The sequence below is a fragment of the Lissotriton vulgaris genome, chromosome 6, assembly GCF_964263255.1.
Source record: "Lissotriton vulgaris chromosome 6, aLisVul1.2, whole genome shotgun sequence".
NCBI lineage: Eukaryota > Metazoa > Chordata > Amphibia > Caudata > Salamandridae > Lissotriton > Lissotriton vulgaris.
This window is the reverse complement of record NC_141694.1, coordinates 1,161,243,914-1,161,263,610: the sequence shown is the minus strand read 5'-3', so window position 1 is coordinate 1,161,263,610 and position 19,697 is coordinate 1,161,243,914.

The following is a 19,697-nucleotide window of genomic DNA, read 5'->3' as shown; positions in this document are numbered from 1 at the left end:
TAACGATCTTTTCCACCAGTTTGAACACCACAGGGAGCAGGGATATAGGTCGAATATAGGAGAGGATCGTTGGGTCAGCTAGGGCCTTTTTGTGGAGGGGCTTAACTGCTGCCAGCTTCCATTCAGTGGGGATTACAGCTGTGGCTAGCGATGAATTTATGATGTACAGAAGAAGGTACCCTCTTCCAGCATAAAACAGATCTTTTGGAAACATGAAACATTTTCTAATTGTAAATCACGATACGTCATATATGGAATAAAATGCCCATGTGACAAATTGTATATTGGTAAGACTAACCAAGAGGTCAGATGCAGAATCAGTCAGCATAAATCGCGAATTAAGAACAATTTGATTACTGCACCTTTGGTTAACCATTGGCGGACCAACAACCATACTGTGGACGAGTTAAAATGGACAGTGATGGTTAAAATTGAGAAGGACCCTCGAGGTGGTGACATTGAGGACAAATTGTCACGTAATGAGGCTATGTTAATAGTCAAATTTAATACAGCCATTGATGGTCTTAATGACATTTCTGAAATTTATCGACTATAACTAAACTCTGAAAATGCCTCTGAACAGTAACAAGAGCTATGTCAGCTCTAGCCTCCACCCCTTGGCCTTAATCCCCTGAAAATGCGGGACCTGCGACTGCTTTTGGAGCGATGTAGCTATAATCCCCCACATTGAATCTAGATATCAAATATGCATGCAGTATGCGTTGAGATAATGTAAAACACTTCGATAGTGATATATGCCAGTGGCGAATCTTGCCCAAACAACTACAAACCCCAGAATCCTCTTTACCAGGAAGTAACAGGACGTCCAAATGTAAAAACAGCAGTATGAACCTGACGGCGGCAGTCTTGTGAAGAAAGAAACGGAGACTGATGGCGTGAATACTTGTTTTGCTACATCAATTGAGCCACAAAGGTAATTACAGGCTTGCACTGAGGCCACTTAGCGCTTGGCTTTAGAAAGACATTTTTCACGAACGGATAATTAATACCAGTACTCTTGGTTTCAACGGGCGTGACACCCTCCATATCCAAACGCTGGGTTTTGGAACACGCCACATTACAAGTAAGAAGTCAATTCTTTCTGCTCAATTCGATTGATATTTAAACTCAAAATGATTGAAGTAAACCCCACTGACACTTAAAACTTTCATTACACAGATTTCACTCCCTATGAGCCATAGGCTGTTTTGAAAGCAAAGTTTGTGAGTATATTCGACCTTGTTTTTGGTTTGGAGAACTTGCTTTTAAAATAGAGCTGTAAATAGAAGTGATTATTGACACTAAGCAGAGTTTGTACTTGTTTTTTGTTTACAGCGTTCAAACTCAAAGAAAACAAGCACCTTTGAGGTAGGATTAGGCTCCCTTTCCCTTGATCTAGAAGTGACAGAGGGCGGGTCTTCTATCAGATTAATTTATGCCTGTTCTTTCCATTCACAGCTACGTGGTCCTGATGAGATTTCCCTTAAATCAAGGGTTATCGAAACACGTAGACCTTCTTCATACAGCATTAGGATTGTTGTGTATAAAAACAAAACATCGCTAAAAAATGAAACCTTTTTCCTATGCTGTTCTGTTGTACTAATCTGAGTTGTAAATAACTTTTGTATCAACTGATGTAAAGTTTATTTATGTGTTGTATAGATTGTATGGTTGAGTGAATGAATGCTTTTTTTGTATGAGAGAATTGTGGTTATGAGTAAATGTGGAGTGAAGTAAGCAATGTTTTCTAATTTTGTGAATTTTTTTTTCTAAATATGTCCATCTGAAACTTGAGATTAAAAAGTAATTGATTTATTCTAGACTGAAAAAAGTGTTCTGAGATTTACTGTTTAGTTCGGTAGGTCGAGAGGTTACCTGAAGCCCCAGTAGAAAGTAGTTGGCAATATTGGTTCTCGTTTTGGTTTTTGGTTACTAGTGAGGCTTGTCCTTATTGCCCGTGAGACCAGACCCAGTTTTGGTTACGCTTGTCCATGATGGCATCTCTCAGCAAATAGGTAGAAGTGTCACTTGGGGCCAGATGTACCACAAACAATTGCATGCGCAAATGGTTTTGTGATCCGTTTGCGCATGCAAAAATCCACTGGGCCATGTACTAACACTATTTTGCGACTCACAAACAGTTTGTGATTCGCAAAATAATGTGTTGCGACTCGCTATTTGTAAGGGGCATTCCCATCCTAATAGTGGCCTCACAAGCCATGTATGAATGCTTTGCGACCGCAATTGGGGTTGCAAAACACTTACAATTATCGACCTCTTGAAGAGGGTGGTAATTTAATTGCAAAAGGGAAGGGGTCCCCAAGGGACCCCTTCCCCTTTGAAAATACAGGGGGAATATTTTTTAGGGGCAGGCAGTGGTCCCATGGACCACTACCTGTCCTGAAAAAATTAAACAAAAACGTTTCATTATTTTTTTTGTTTAAATGTCTCCGACACTATTGTACATGTCACTTTGCGAGTCTCAAATTGCGACTCCCAATTGAGCTCAATTTGAGACTCAAAAAATAACATGGTCGAACATCTGGCCCAAAGATAGATACAATACACCAGGGGCGTAGAAAAGTAAAACATTATGTGGTATGGCTGGCCTTTTATGTAACATCGTCTTTCTTCTCCCAGATTGGATAGGGCCCAGTCCACTTGTCCTGGAGGGCACTGGGAGTCACAGGCTCTAACACCCACATCAACTGATCTGGTTGGTGTAGTGTCGTAGTGCCTGACCCTGTGTTCAGACAGGACAGGCAGCGGTACAGGAAACAGAAAACCGGAACAGGAAAAGGTTTCTAGTCTGTAAGCCAGTAACGTGCTGGTAGGGAATAAAGATAGACGTGAACCAGTACCGCTCCGACTCCTGTGTCTTATTTATGAGGGTACAGCGTGACATTGGCGACGAGGGTGGGATAACTACACTCCCACACAGTCACGCAACCCAGCCGGGCACAGTCGGCCCGACCAGCGAGTCCGCAGTCATCATCGCCCATCAGCATGTGAAAGGCGCGAAAGAGTAACCGACGCCGAGACTGCCGGAGCTAACATACAAGCCTGTTGAAACATACAGAGAACACGAGACTGAAGCAAACATCGAAAGAAAGCAACGGAAAGTATATAACGTGTGTGCACACGTGGCGGAGAACATACCTGAGCGGCAGGGACACGAGGACGTCGAAGACCCAATCGAGATAACGAAGAAGTGGGGTGAGTCCTGTGGAACCTGCATGAGAGCAAAGAGTGAATGGAAAACGTAGCACGACCAAGGCCCAAGACATAGCGTCCCGCACGACGGTCATTGCAAACCAGGCGCTGGCCATTGGCTAACCCACGTCACAAGGGCAGCGGCCATTTTGAAACCAGTTAAAAAGAAAAGGAGGACCCCACGCAGACTAATAGGGGACTGGGGGGAGTTTTCAAAGTAAAGGACCTGGGCGTCCCCACGGAAGGACAGTCTAGGACTGTTTATCACACCTAGTAGTTGGAATCTAGGGTGAGGGTACCGTTTATCAGGAAACAACTTTATAAAGCATGCCAATAATCTGGCAGGAGAGGTAAAGTTACAATGATACGGGCCTGATTTCTATCTGTGTATGTTCAAAAACAGGTTATGTACATTCGTAATCCTAATCAATTGTATCCCTAAAGATGCCAACTATTCAAAAAAAGGGGGGCTGTTCTCTCACCGTACAATCAACATCATATAATCAACATTGGAAATGACAGTTTCCTAGTAATGCCCACAATGAACTGGAAGGCCTAGTTTTCATAAACACTTATAAAAGTCAATATTTTAAGTGAATGTTAAAAAAGTTAACCACACCAGGAGTTGCTCTGTTACACATTTATTATACATACAAGTTTAAAAAAAAATTCATCATCACAAAGTATACAATTCATCAAAAACAATGTTAACACATTTGCATAAAAACAATAAAAACAAAGAATCACAGGTCGACGCGGCGTTTCGGTTTCTTCTATTTCTACCTTCTTCAGGACAGATTCTAAATGAATTTAAAAAGAAAATTTTTAAAAAAAACAGAATTACTCTACATTATTTTGGTGCAGACCATCATGTGTACATAGTTATGAGTAGTCACAAAAGTTAGTTAACTCGAACTTCATTTTTAGGCATCTCTAGTGAAGGCAGGCATTATTCTAGAACCAAGATTTTCCTATTACGTGGCATTGTTGGTATTTCCACACATTTAGGTTTGGGCCCCTCATGCTTGTTATTCTATACAACATTAGTTAGAGAAATCTAATGATCATGCTTTTTCTATTCATACACTTCGTACAAAACTAGTAGTGTTTACCTCTCCCATGGACTCTTCAGTCCAATGCTTATGTGGCCCACAAGGAGCAATGTTATTAATACATTCTAGATAGTTGTAGATCTATTGCATACCTTAAAACAAGTGGAGTAAATTCCCCCACTGGACAGTACTTTCTGTTCAAAACCTTGCTGCCATCTTATTTCTGGGCTTGTTCGCGGTTTCTGTTAGGTATATTACCTCTGGATAGAATAAATTTAATGTCAGGGTGGCACATGATGATTTTATATCTCTGAATTTCACAATGGATATCAAAGTTTAGTTAGTTTATAAATATTACTATGTACCTTATATTTAGTCTTTATACGCTTGGTCGTCGACTACCAGGAGAAGCCACCTAATTCACCTTAATGGGTTTCTTCAATGACCCTGGGAAATATTTAAGTTATTTAGTTAAAAGAATTTTTTTAAAAAATTTTCAGTCCATAAACAGGGCTCTAGTTTAATTGTAGTACCTAAATTTTCACTCACCACTCAAGGTTGAAAGTTGCTACTAATTGCAGTTTTCTCTTGTATTCTGGTTCTCAGGCACCTCAATATGGATGTCAGAACTTGTGCTGCAAAAAGTGATGGAAAAGAAATTTTACTCTATTTTTCTACTTTGCAAGGAGTTTTTGTTAGTTACTGCAGCCATTGGCTTTATTGTCACTAGTACTGTTAGACTTGTAAATAAAACTCGGTTTTTAATTGTTACTACTATGCCCTTTTTAAGCTATTTCTAAACTTTTTGTGGTTTGAGCTATGCCCTCTCTCTTTTTTTCTAGGCGTCTTACCTTTTGTATAAAAAAAGGCCTCCTTGCTCCTCAATCCTGGTAGTCTGTCCACAGCGTCCCTTATCCGGTCTTATCCGATCCGTCAGGGGAAGAGAATGGAAAGCTAGATATCACCGCGATGTTAATATAGTCCCAACGCGTTGATTGGATTGTTCTTAATACAATGTTGGTTGGTTGTTAATCCTCCTATCAGAGGGAGGTTACCGTGGTAACCGAACGCTTTCCGCCGAATGCGGAAACAAGCATTCGATTTGCCTTCCCAAGCTTTGTTCGCTCCTTCGGTTGGATAGGCAGGCTGCCTGGCAACCGAACGCAATCGGCGTGCTGGCTGCCTGGCAACGCGTCTCTCGTTTCCTTAGGCGCGTCAATGCGCGGTTTGGTTATGGACAAAGTTTTGTAGTTTCCCGTTTGTATTCTCCGACGGACTCACGGCGTGGGGGACTAGAAGGATATGCCTCCCGCCTGTTTCAACATTGCTTTACAGGCTTCCTGCTTGCCGTCTACTTATGTGATACAAAACGATTACGTGGGGTTACATGAGGTATTTTTGTAGTTTTCTGGGTGTATTATTTAAGCCCGGATATACCCCCGCTTGTTTAAAAACACCTCTTTCTAGTTTTCATGATAGCTATTCATTGGGATAATTCCAAATGGACCCGCAGGTCAATTAGAAGTACATTGCGAATGCACATTTATTTCTTGATATTAATGAATCTTCTTTTGTGGTGTTGTTAATCGCTCCCTTCACAGTATGGTACTAGAATATTATCACGGAGTAGTGAAATTACTCCACCCCATTTACTACTGTGCTTCTATTGGATGGTATTACTACATCCTCTCTAAAACTATTACTATTCCCTCACTTGACCTAAAAGTATTACTATTCCCTCAATAAACCTAGAGTTCTTCCATTGAGCGATCCATGCAGTGGATGGGATGCAAATTCACGAATACACAAGTTTTGTTCAGATCTTGTGTACTGTGTCTAGTTGCTAATTCCCCTTTCTTATCCTTGGATAATTCTTTCCCAGTCTTCCTTGGAGTTTAGGCCACACCTAACACTATTCAAGGTTGACATGAAGAATTGTTCCCTTCTTTTCCTTTTGTTATTCTGATTCCCTCCTCTAATGTTTTCAATTACTTTTTCTAGACCACACCATTTTAGGTCCTCAATTTTATGACCAGCTTCTCTCCAGTGTTCAGTAAGGGGTGCTCCAATCTTATTGGTCCTAATGGCTGAGCGATGTTCGTTAAGTCTCAGCCTGAGTTCCCTAGAGGTTTCTCCTACATATGGTTTGTTGCAGGGGCATTGAATAAGATAGATTGCATTCGTGGTTCTGCAGTTGATGAAGCTCCTGATGTTGATTGTTTTGTCATTCACGGTAATGGTACTACCTTTTATGATATTTGTACAGTTGACACAACCCGCACATGGGTGGGTTCCTGTCGGTAGTGGTTTACCGTCTATGGTGGTTTGAGGGTTCTTACGGGTCTCCTTGTAAGTATGTACAAGGGAGTTCCTGATGGTTCTATTTCTCCTATACGAGAACATGGGCTTTGGGATTGGTTCCTGTGCTTTATCTGCAATAAGGTGCCAATTTCTATTTATAATGTTTTTTATCTTATGACTCACCTGGGAGAAATTAGTAACAAACATGATGGGCTGTTTTTCGTGTTGGGCCTTTCGTTCATTGTTGAACAGGTTTTCTCTGTTAAAATATTTCGCTCTTTTAAAAGCATGTCGGATCATTCTCTTTGGATAGCCCCTTTCAAGGAATTTTTCTTTTAATCTATTAGCATGGGTTTCGTAGTCTGCCATTGAGGTACAGTTCCTTCTCAGACGAAGGAACTGGCCGAAAGGGATATTATTTTTCTGTGATGGAGGGTGATTACTATTGTAATGCAGCATACTGTTCCTATCAGACGGTTTGGTGTATAATTCCACTATAAGTCTCCCTTCTTGATGTCTAATCAGGATGTCCAAGAATTCTACCTGGGTTCTGCTAATGTGGGATGTAAACCTTAGGTTTGCATCTCCCAGGTTCAACCATATCAGAAATTCATTAAGCGTATCCATTTCACCTGTCCATATAAAGAAAATGTCATCAATATAACGGCCCCACTCCGAGATGTTTTCATAGAATGGGGCCGCCACATTGTAGACATGTTGTTCCTCAAATTTGGATACATAGAGACATGCCAAGCTGGGGGCACAGGTAGCCCCCATGCTGGTCCCCTTGACCTGTCTAAATAGGTTGTCTCTGTAAAGGAAGATGTTGTTCTTAAGGATTATCGTGATACAGTCAATGATAAAAGTCTGATGATCTGTTAGGTCTTGGTCACCTACTCTTAGGATTTCCTCCATGATTTCAATAGTACTATCCTGAGGGATATTGGTATATAGGGCTTCAATATCCAGAGTCACCAATACTTGTGACTCTGGATTGAAGCTAAGGTTTTCAATTTTCGCAATCATTGAGGTGGTGTCCTTGATATAGGCTTTCTGTTGCTGAACAAGTGGTTGAAGGAATACTTCAACGTATTTACTTAAAGGTTCAGTCAGAGACCCTATACATGAAACTATGGGTCTCATCGGGGGATCATCAATATTTTTATGCACCTTCGGGAGGCCATACAGTGCTGGAATTAAGGGGTCCTTATTTAACATAAATGCGAACTCTTCTTCACATATGATACCCTCGTCTCTTGCTAGCCTCAACATCCTTTCAATTTCTACCTTAAGGGTTTGCCATTCACCCCTATTCGATTCCTTGTAGTGATCACTATTATTTAATAGTTTCAACATCCTATTATCGTAGTCACTGCTGTTCATCAATACGACACTTCCTCCCTTGTCCGCAGGTTTTACTGTAAGGGCGTTGTTCTTCTCAAAGTACTCTAGTGCTTTCTTTTCCTCTCTACTAAGATTATATGAAGTCCAATTCTTTTGTTTAAGGAGATTATCTACGCTTTTATCAACTGATCTTTCAAACGCTTCTACATCTTTATGTACAGCACTGATAGGGGGGACCCATGTGGACTTATTTTTTAGGCCCGATTTGTTCTGTCGTTCTATTTTCTCTTTCCCATCGAAAAAAATTTGGAGTCTTATTTTTCTGAAAAAGCTCTGCAAATCTCTTTCCAAGGTGTATCTGTCTACATGAGAACATATGGCATAACCTAATCCTTTCTCAAAAAGTTTTATCTCTATCGGGGTCAGTTGGTGGTCTGATAGGTTAATGACCGCTAACTTCTTGTTATTGGTGCTTAATCCCATTGTTTCTGACTGCGAGTACGAGGACGTTGAGGGTTCTGGGCTTGAGTATATTGTGTTTGGTTGTAATTGTTTCTGCCCCTCCCCCTCTGTTGTCCAAATATTTGATTGCGCCTCTCTAAAAAAGCTAGACCTTCCTTAGTTGTCTGTTGCTGTTTGTTTGTTTCACTGTCTTGTTGTTGTCTATCATTTACTAGTTCTCCCTCCGAGTCAGTGCTAGTGTATGAGGAATCAAAAAATCTCACCCGTTTCCTAGGTTGATTTCTCGGTTGATTCTGCCACTGCCTGCGGGGTTGGAAATTTTCTTTAGGGCGATCATAAAAATCCTTTTGAAGGTATGGATAGACAATTTCTGGATTGTAATTTTCAATGTCCTTCTTGAGTTTGTTACTTTTCTTTTTAATTAAGTACTCACTATAGCTATCCACATCATTTTGGATTTCTTTCAATTTGGCCTTAGCATCTTCCAAAGCTATGCTATCTCTTAATTGGCTCTCTAGTGCTTCAATCTCTTTCTTCTCTATAAATATAAATTCCTCTGCTGTCTCTATAATAAGCAAGATCCAGTCTCTACTGCACCTATTTGCCACCAGGGTCCATTTGTCTATAAATTTTTTGTCCGTGATAAAGATCCCTGGTTCATTTGTCACCTGTAGACCTTTAGGGATTATCCCACTCTTGCAGTATTCCACTAGGAACTCTGCATGTAACTCCGCTCTTATTACTTTCTTTTTAAGGTTCCAGAGTTTTTCCCACTGTTCTTCATCTGTTTTGTCCAACCTAATTGTGGTGGTATTACGTGATCTCTTATTTATTAGTTTATCAAATTGATCTTCAGAAAAGCTATAGGTTTTTATACCCTCCATAATGCAAAATGATTTATATGGTTGTTCTAATCAATCTATGGGTATATTTTCAATTGTATACCGTTTTGCTATTTTGCAAGTAAAGGACAAGACCTCCTCAGCTCACAAGCCGAGTGTTTACGTTAAAAAGAAAAGGAGGACCCCACGCAGACTAATAGGGGACTGGGGGGAGTTTTCAAAGTAAAGGACCTGGGCGTCCCCACGGAAGGACAGTCTAGGACTGTTTATCACACCTAGTAGTTGGAATCTAGGGTGAGGGTACCGTTTATCAGGAAACAACTTTATAAAGCATGCCAATAATCTGGCAGGAGAGGTAAAGTTACAATGATACGGGCCTGATTTCTATCTGTGTATGTTCAAAAACAGGTTATGTACATTCGTAATCCTAATCAATTGTATCCCTAAAGATGCCAACTATTCAAAAAAAGGGGGGCTGTTCTCTCACCGTACAATCAACATCATATAATCAACATTGGAAATGACAGTTTCCTAGTAATGCCCACAATGAACTGGAAGGCCTAGTTTTCATAAACACTTATAAAAGTCAATATTTTAAGTGAATGTTAAAAAAGTTAACCACACCAGGAGTTGCTCTGTTACACATTTATTATACATACAAGTTTAAAAAAAAAATTCATCATCGCAAAGTATACAATTCATCAAAAACAATGTTAACACATTTGCATAAAAACAATAAAAACAAAGAATCACAGGTCGACGCGGCGTTTCGGTTTCTTCTATTTCTACCTTCTTCAGGACAGATTCTAAATGAATTTAAAAAGAAAATTTTTAAAAAAAACAGAATTACTCTACATTATTTTGGTGCAGACCATCATGTGTACATAGTTATGAGTAGTCACAAAAGTTAGTTAACTCGAACTTCATTTTTAGGCATCTCTAGTGAAGGCAGGCATTATTCTAGAACCAAGATTTTCCTATTACGTGGCATTGTTGGTATTTCCACACATTTAGGTTTGGGCCCCTCATGCTTGTTATTCTATACAACATTAGTTAGAGAAATCTAATGATCATGCTTTTTCTATTCATACACTTCGTACAAAACTAGTAGTGTTTACCTCTCCCATGGACTCTTCAGTCCAATGCTTATGTGGCCCACAAGGAGCAATGTTATTAATACATTCTAGATAGTTGTAGATCTATTGCATACCTTAAAACAAGTGGAGTAAATTCCCCCACTGGACAGTACTTTCTGTTCAAAACCTTGCTGCCATCTTATTTCTGGGCTTGTTCGCGGTTTCTGTTAGGTATATTACCTCTGGATAGAATAAATTTAATGTCAGGGTGGCACATGATGATTTTATATCTCTGAATTTCACAATGGATATCAAAGTTTAGTTAGTTTATAAATATTACTATGTACCTTATATTTAGTCTTTATACGCTTGGTCGTCGACTACCAGGAGAAGCCACCTAATTCACCTTAATGGGTTTCTTCAATGACCCTGGGAAATATTTAAGTTATTTAGTTAAAAGAATTTTTTAAAAAAATTTTCAGTCCATAAACAGGGCTCTAGTTTAATTGTAGTACCTAAATTTTCACTCACCACTCAAGGTTGAAAGTTGCTACTAATTGCAGTTTTCTCTTGTATTCTGGTTCTCAGGCACCTCAATATGGATGTCAGAACTTGTGCTGCAAAAAGTGATGGAAAAGAAATTTTACTCTATTTTTCTACTTTGCAAGGAGTTTTTGTTAGTTACTGCAGCCATTGGCTTTATTGTCACTAGTACTGTTAGACTTGTAAATAAAACTCGGTTTTTAATTGTTACTACTATGCCCTTTTTAAGCTATTTCTAAACTTTTTGTGGTTTGAGCTATGCCCTCTCTCTTTTTTTCTAGGCGTCTTACCTTTTGTATAAAAAAAGGCCTCCTTGCTCCTCAATCCTGGTAGTCTGTCCACAGCATCCATTCCATGGATCTTGGCATTAGGGTTCATGGCTAGGCTTGAGGGTGTGAGGGTTTAGGGCTATGTTTCCGTTTTTTTGGCCGTTTTTTTAGGGTTGTGAGGGCGTGTTCGTGTGTATTAGGTTGGTTTTTTAGGGCTTTTGGGTCAATTAAGTAGGGTTCCCGGAGTCTAGGGCTGAGGGGCTGGTTCAGTTTCGTGGGTATTGGTGTTGGCAAGGTTCTGAGGGATTTTGGCGTTTTTTCGTTGAGAATTGGCCGTTTTATGGCCTTTTTTGTGTGTTTGCGGGGGGCGCGTCTTTGGGTCAAAAGTCGTACCCGTTCCAGTGGATGGATTGGGTTGATTTTTGGTGACAATTTAGGGAATCGCTGGAACTAGTGTCCAGGCAAGTTTGAAGCGGATCGGAGCAGTGGAAGTGCTTCAAAGAGCAATTTTTGTGCGGAGTAGCGAATTGCCATGTTATTCAATGGGAGTTTTTGGTGCGCATGGAGAAGGTGAATTTGGGGTTTTCCAGTTGCGCTAGAGGGACGGGGCTTGGGTGAGCTGTAGGGAGAGTGGATTGGCAGGTGTGCCGAATTTTTGGGATTATTTGGCCGAAGGGAAGGGTGTGCGGCATGCTTTATAAAGTTGTTTCCTGATAAACGGTACCCTCACCCTAGATTCCAACTACTAGGTGTGATAAACAGTCCTAGACTGTCCTTCCGTGGGGACGCCCAGGTCCTTTACTTCATTTTGAAACCAGGCAACCCTCAAACGCACAACGAAGAGTGCAGAAAAGAGCGGGAAAATTCCAAGGAAATATCTCGAAAGAAGAGAAGTAACATACAACGCAGAAAATGACTCTCACTCCTGCTAACAGCACGACGGACGTAGACGCGACAGCAGGTCCAACATCCCAGGCTGGCTCAACCACGGCACCTCATGTGTCCCTGGGAGCGCCCTTCATGAGACAACCGCAACCTCTGGTACTGACACCAGGCAACACCATGGGACCTGCCTGGAAAAATTGGAGTGAGGATTTCGAAGACTACATGATCGGCTCATCAGTGCAAGACCCTAAACAGAAATTAGTGGCTCTGAGGAATCTAATAGGTCAAGAAATAGCGCAATTCATCAAGGACCTACCAAACGCAGCGACTGCAACTTATGAAGAAGTCAAAGGAGCTCTCGACAGACGGTTCCTTCATAAACGCAATGTCGACTATGAACGATACACCTTCAATCAGGTAACGCAAGAGAAGGACGAATGCATGAGTGACTTCATTATACGCATCAAAAAAATGGCGCGATATTGCGAGTTCAAAAATTTCAAAACAGAAGACGCTCTACGCCTTCGTATCATTGATGGCTGTTTGTCCGAATCTCTGCGTCGAAGACTCTTAAAGAAATCATACAACCTAGAAGAAATCGAGGAACTAACGAGGATAAATGACCAAGCTGAAAATTATGCCAAACGAATGGGAACTCATGAATCCGAACGGAAAGACCACGCTTTCCTGTGCAAGCACATCAAACAACAAGACACTCAACAAACTCGCACAGATCCCACAAGTCAAAGCATTCGTCTCGCACCTCTCCGCTTAGACGAGACTCGAGGCAGGACAAGTCAACCAAGCAACCACTCACATGCTACCGGTGTGGACAAGAGTACCCACACTCAGGACAATGTCCAGCCGTTGGTCAGCGATGCCATCGCTGTGGAAGAGACAACCACTTCGAAGTGGCGTGCCAAGCCAAGAGATCTACACGCAAGTCGTCACCTGCACGACGCAGCCCATGACATCATGCACGTGCTGTCAGAGGAAGAGAAGACCGATCTTCTAGCTCTTCCAGGTCCAGTTGTCAATCAGCGAGCACATACCATTCCAGAGGCCGCTCCGTCAGCTCTCACCGCTCCCGACATCAGACGGCGAATTCCTACAGATCACACCGTCCAGTGACTCCTCATCACACACGCCGACATCACAAGACAGTGACGAGTTTATCTGCATGGTCTCCGATCCGGACCGCCTGAAACGGTATCCGAAACTGGACATCATGATAGGAGAACACCCTGCAAAGTTTGTTCTGGACTCAGGGGCGTCGCTAAATTACATATGCGTGCTAGAGTACAACAGCATGAAGCAACGTCCTAAACTGGAACTGGCGACCGTCCGTATCTTCACATGGATGGCACGGAAAACCTCTCACGTGTCTCGGTCGCTTCCACACGACTCTGACATTCAAGGACAGGAAAATCCAAGCGTACATTCATGTGGTGGAAGGACCAGACATAGCCGACTGTCTACTCAGTCTACCTACAGCGGAAAGGCTGAAATCAGTTGAGCTCCTCTACATGACCGAAGACGCCCCGGACATCATGGCAAAATTCCCCAAACTCTTTAAAGGCCTCGGAAAGCTGAACCATTTCAAAGTAAAATTACACATAGATGAACGAGTGACACCCATCGCTCAACACCACCGGAAAGTGCCTTTTCATTTACAGCAGGCCGTCGATGACGAATTACAAGAACTGCTATAAACTGACATCATCGAACGCACCTCAGGACCCACCCCATGGGTGTCCCCGGTGGTGGTAGTCCCCAAAAAGGGACAAGATAACAAAGTTAGGTGTGTGTCGACATGCGTGCGCCCAACACCGCCATCGAGCGAGAACGCCATCCTGGGACGCACATAAGCGACATGATTACAAAACTCAATGGTGCCACTGTCTTTTCCAAACTTGACCTTAATAAAGGCTATCATCAATTGGAACTCCATGAACTGTCCAGGTATATCACAACATTCACTACACATCAGGGACTCTTCCGCTATAAGCGCTTAAACTTTGGCATCTCGTCGGCCGCCGAGATCTTTCAAAAAGCCATTCGGAGAGTCATACAAGGCATCCCAAACGCCTTCAACTACAGTGATGATTTACTTGTGTTTGGGAAAGATCAAACCGAACACGACACAGCCTTGGACAGAGTATGTCATGCCCTGCTGAATGCAAATCTAACACTCAACGCAGCCAAGTGCGAATTCCACAAAGATACCTTGAAGTTCTATGGACACATATTCTCCAGAGAAGGGATGAAGCCCGACCCTGAAAAGGTAGTTGCACTCGTTGACACACCGACTCCCCGAGATGTCAGTGACCTTTCTTGGCATGGCAAGCTACTGTGCGCGGTACATCAGTGACTACGCCACAATCAGCTATCCACTAAGGGAGCTCACACGCCAGGGTCAACCTTTCAACTGGACAGATGCCTGTGAGCAGGCATTCACCATCATCAAACGAGCTGTTAGCTCTGCCATAAACCTTGCATACTTTGACACGAGCAAAAAGACTGAAATCACTGTTGACGCCAGTCCTGTAGGCCTGGGAGCCATTCTTGCACAATATCGTGAGAACTCAGATCAACGTCACATCATCGCCTATGCGAGCCGTAGTCTCACGGACACCGAAAAGGCTTACTCTCAGCCGGAAAAGGAAAGCCTGGCCGTGGTCTGGGCGTGTGAGCATTTCCATCTGTTCGTATATGGCAAACATTTCACTATCATCACCGACCACCAGGCGCTCCTCACGATATTTGGCAATCCCAACGCCAAGATGCCTCCTCACATCGAGAGATGGGGACTGCGTCTCCAAGACTATGTATATACGATCATCCACAAACCGGGAAAAGCTGAAAACCCGGCCGATTATATGTCTCGTCACCCCCTAGACACCACAAGACCTGCTCACTCTCTGGCTGACGACTACATTCATTTCATCATTGACGCGGCGTGCCCTCCCACCGTTCCTCTGGAAGCCATACAAGATGCATCCGCCAACGACCCTCTGATACAAGCTGCCATAACCCGAGTCCGCTCCAACTCCTGGCGCCACTTGAAAAGCACATCGCAGGAGCCAGACCAACTTCTTCGAGAGCTGACCGCATTCCAACGGGTTCATGAGGAACTGTCCATCAGTGACTCGGGTCTCCTTCTGAGAGGGGGGAGGATTGTCATACCACACAAGCTACGGCAAGGAGTCATCAACTTGGCACACGAAGGCCACAGAGGGATAAATGCCACCAAGAAAGCTTTGAGAGAACGTGTCTGGTTCCCCACCTTGGACCAAATGGTAGAGACAACACTAAGAGACTGCACAACATGCCAGCTTGTCAGTCGAGACGAACCGCCAGCCCCTCTGCAAATGTCTGAACTACCTGATCGGGTATGGCAACAAGTCGCAGTCGACTTCTTTGGACCACTACAGTCAGGGCAATACATCATAGTTGTCATGGATGAATACTCGCGATTCCCATTTGCACACTGATATCCTCAACCAGGGTATCCCAATTAAGCAGTTATCCCAATCCTGGATGAAATCTTTGCAGCATGGGGCATTCCCCTCCGAGTCAAATCAGATATTGGACCCCCATTCAACAGTCATGATTTCACAGAATTCGCAACACACCTCAATTTCAAGCACCAAAAGATCACACCGTTATGGCCCCAAGCAAATGGCATGGTGGAGCGATTTATGGGAACTCTCAAAAAGGCCATTCAACAAGCTGAACTAATGCATCGAGACGTCCAACAGACCCTGAATGAGGTATTGAGGGCATACCGGACCACACCACACAATACCACAAATCAGTGCCCAGCCACTCTCATGCTAGGGAGAGCGCCTCGCACTCGCCTACCCATGGCAACTACTGACTCACAACCTCAAACTATCACTGTCGACCACGACACACTAGTCAACATAGATCAAGAGAGAAAGCTCAAAATGAAGATGTATGCCGATCAGCGCAGACATGCCAAAGACTCACACATACAAGAAGGAGACTGGGTGATAGTGCGAAAGGACCGTCGAACAAAAGCAGACAGTCGATATCACAACACCCCATTACAAGTCAGCAAAAAGAAAGGAACAATGATCACCGCAAAAGCTGACAACAAGCAAATAACAAGGAACGTGTCATACTTCAAAAAGTATCACTCACGCGACCACCAAAGGGTCTCATCGAATCAGTCCTCAAGTGACTCGGGGAGTCACAGTGACAACACTGATCAAGACAGAGATGGCCCTCCGCAGAGTGTCAATAACAGAGACAGAGACAATGTTCACATCCGACTATCAGAACGAGAGTACCGCCCAAGACGTCAGATAAGAAGACCCAGGCGCCTGGTTGAAGAAATCTAAGGTACTACGAGACTCTGTACAAAAGGGGGAGATGTAGTGTCGTAATGCCTGACCCTGTGTTCAGACAGGACAGGCAGCCGTACAGGAAACAGGAAACAGGAACAGGAAAAGGTTTCTAGTCTGTAAGCCAGTAACGTGCTGGTAGGGAATAAAGATAGACATGAACCAGTACCGCTCCGACTCCTGTGTCTTATTTATGCGGGTACAGCGTGACAGTTGGTACCCCACCAGTGCTGACATTTGGTTATACCAGTGCTTGATAAGCTCCTTGCTGGCCTCTAGGTTTGGTTCCTGTTTGCCCCCTTCATGTACGTGAACATAGGCCTAGCACATAGCTCATGATGTTCTGCTTGGGCTCTTTGAGAGATCTCTACCCTCATTCCCAATAAGACTCAATGAACCCCTTACAGGATGGCCAAACAAAAGTTAAAATGGGCTGAATTCAACTCCCTTTTATGGCATCTCTCTGTATGCAAAAAGTAGGCAAGTTAGCAGGACATCCCACCTCTTTCTGAGTTTGTCAGGTAAGCTCCTTATCATCCCTTTAATTGTTTTGTTGAACCTTTCAACCAAACGATTTTTCTGGGGGTGATATAGGTGTAGGTATGTTTGGGCTTTTAGGTATACATACATGAAGATAGTCCTTCTATCAGAGACAACCTCTTAGGGAGCCCAACCCTAATGAAGATTCTAAGGAGGGCCTTACCTACTGCAGGAGCAGTTGCAGTACTGAGAGGAATTGTCTCTGGGTATCTAGTGGCATGGTTCACCACCACATGGAAAAATCCATCCCAGTTGCAGTTTGAGGGTCAAAAGGACAAACAGTGTCAATCGCTACCCTCTCAAAGGGAGTGCCAACCACTGGTAGTGGAATTAAGGGAACCATTGGTTGTAGTTTGTCTTGCCATTGGTGTGACAGGTCACATAGGAACGATGAAAGTTGATCACTTTTTCAGACATCTGGGGCTAACTAAAATGGGCAGCCAACCTGTCCCAGGTTTTGGTTTGTCCCAGATGTCCAGCTAGGGCAATGTCATGGGCCAAAGTTCGTATTACCTCTGTACATTTGGAACAACCCCCACTCTACTTTCTGACACTAGTTAGGGGTCCCTGGCATCAGTGAACCGAAGCCCATCCTTCCAATAGTCTATGTGGGTACCACTGACATCACTTCTCTTCTTGCCTTGCAGCTTGCTGCCTACGGCCTTCAAGAGTGTGGCACTCATTTGGCCCTTGGCATGAGTTTACTCTGGATGTATGACATTGTTCTGCATTCTGTCCATCAATTGTTCTTTTTGCATTTCTCACCGGGAGTGGGACGGGTTTGCCATTTGTAGGTCTCGAACTCTCCATGCCACTGGAGTCAAGCTATCCTGGCTGATGAGGGGTGAAACCCCGAAACCGGTCCTAGGATGCTTGTCTCCAGTCCATTGAGGACCTGATCTAGCAGTTCGGGCTGGACTGTTCCCATGAGGCACAGGGTCATGACTTATTTGCATATGGTTGAGTTCAAACTGGAATAGCATGATGAGCAAAAAATGATTGATTTAGTCCCTGATCTCTGTAGTAGGGTGAATGTATGACATTATTCTGCATTCTGTCCACCAAATATTCTTTTTGCATTTATCACCCCGAGTGGGATGGGTATGCCCAGACGTGGGTCCCGTGCTCTCCATGCCACTGCAGTCAAGCTTTCCAGGCTTATGAGGGGTGAAACCCGGAAACCGGTCCTAGGATACTTGTCTCCAGTCCAGGTAGGACCTGGCTTGGCAGTTCGGGCTGGACTGTTCCCATGAGGCACAGGGTCAAGACTGATTTGCATATGTCTGGGTCCAAACTGGAATGGCATGGTGAGCAAAAAATCTATGGATTTAGGCCCAGATCTCTGTACTGGGGTGAATGTATAACATTGTTCTGCATTCTTTCCATCAATTGTTCTTTTTGCATTTGTTACCCCGAGTGGGACGGGTATGCCCAGATGGGGGTCCCGTGCTCTGCATGCCACTGGAGTCAAGCTATCCTGGCTGATGAGGGGTGAAACCCCGAAACCGGTCCTAGGATGCTTGTCTCCAGTCCAGGGAGGACCTGGCCTGGCAGTTCGGGCTGGACTGCTCTCATTAGGCACAGGGTCAAGACTGATTTGCATATGGCTGGGTTCAAACTGGAATTACATGGGGAGCAACGAAACAATGGATTTATGCCCAGATCTCTGTACTGGGGTGAATGTATGATATTGTTCTGCATTCTGTCCATTGATTGTTCTTTTTGCATTTTCACCCCGAGTGGGACGGGTATACCCAGACATGGGTCCAGTGCTCTCCATGCCACTGGAGTCAAGCTACCCTGGCTGATGAAGCGTGAAACCCCGAAACCAGTCCCAGGATGCTTGTCTCCTGTCAAGGGAGGATCTGGCCTGGCAGTTCGGGCTGGATTGTTCCCATGAGGCACAGGGTCAAGACTGATTTGCATATGGCTGGGCTCAAACTGGAAAGGCATGGTGAACAAAAAAACGAAGGATTGAGGCCCAGGTCTCTGTACTGGGGTAAATGTATGACATTGTTCTGCATTCTGTCCATCAATTGTTCTTTTTGCTCTCTGGAGCCCCCCCTGCAATTAAGAGTTCTGCCAGGAAAAGCCAGACTTCATCAGCTGCAGTTCCCTCCTCAGGTACCCAGGCATCTCCCTCAGGAGAATTCTACCCCAGTCCTGTGGCCTCTTAGAAGTTGTCTTGGCAAAATTCTTGCCCTTTCTCCTATTTGGGGTCACTAGGCCCACTGTTTCATGATCCAATGTCCCATGACTTTCCGGCCATGCTGCATGTGCTCTAGTAGTAACACAAACCCACTGAGGGAACCCAGCATATCTGCATGAGCCTTCGTTTCCACCTCAGCCCATGCAGAAGTCTCATTTGCCAATAGACACTCTACTGGGATGGCAGGGGACACAACCACCTTATGTGGGCCAGTAACCCCTCCCCATTCTAAGCTTACCAAGGACTTTGTCAGTACTGATAACCTGGTGACTGACACCAGGCAGCATTTGGTCTGGGGAAACCAGTCTAGCTGCCACCATAGTGACACTGGCACTTTTATCCTTCAGAGCCTCTACCACAGTCCTTTGGATCTTTGGCCTTTGTCTATACTTCTCCAAGCTTGGAGGCAAGACAGTCAGGGTTTCAATATCCACCCCTCCCAGGGAAACTAAAGTAGAATCTGTAACCTTTGCCCCCTACAGAGTACACCACTACCCCCACTCCTGTGCTAGCCAATCCATTGGACTGTCCACCACTGGGTGACTTTTTGGAGCATGATGCATCTCCTTTCTTATGACCTGCCTAGTGACA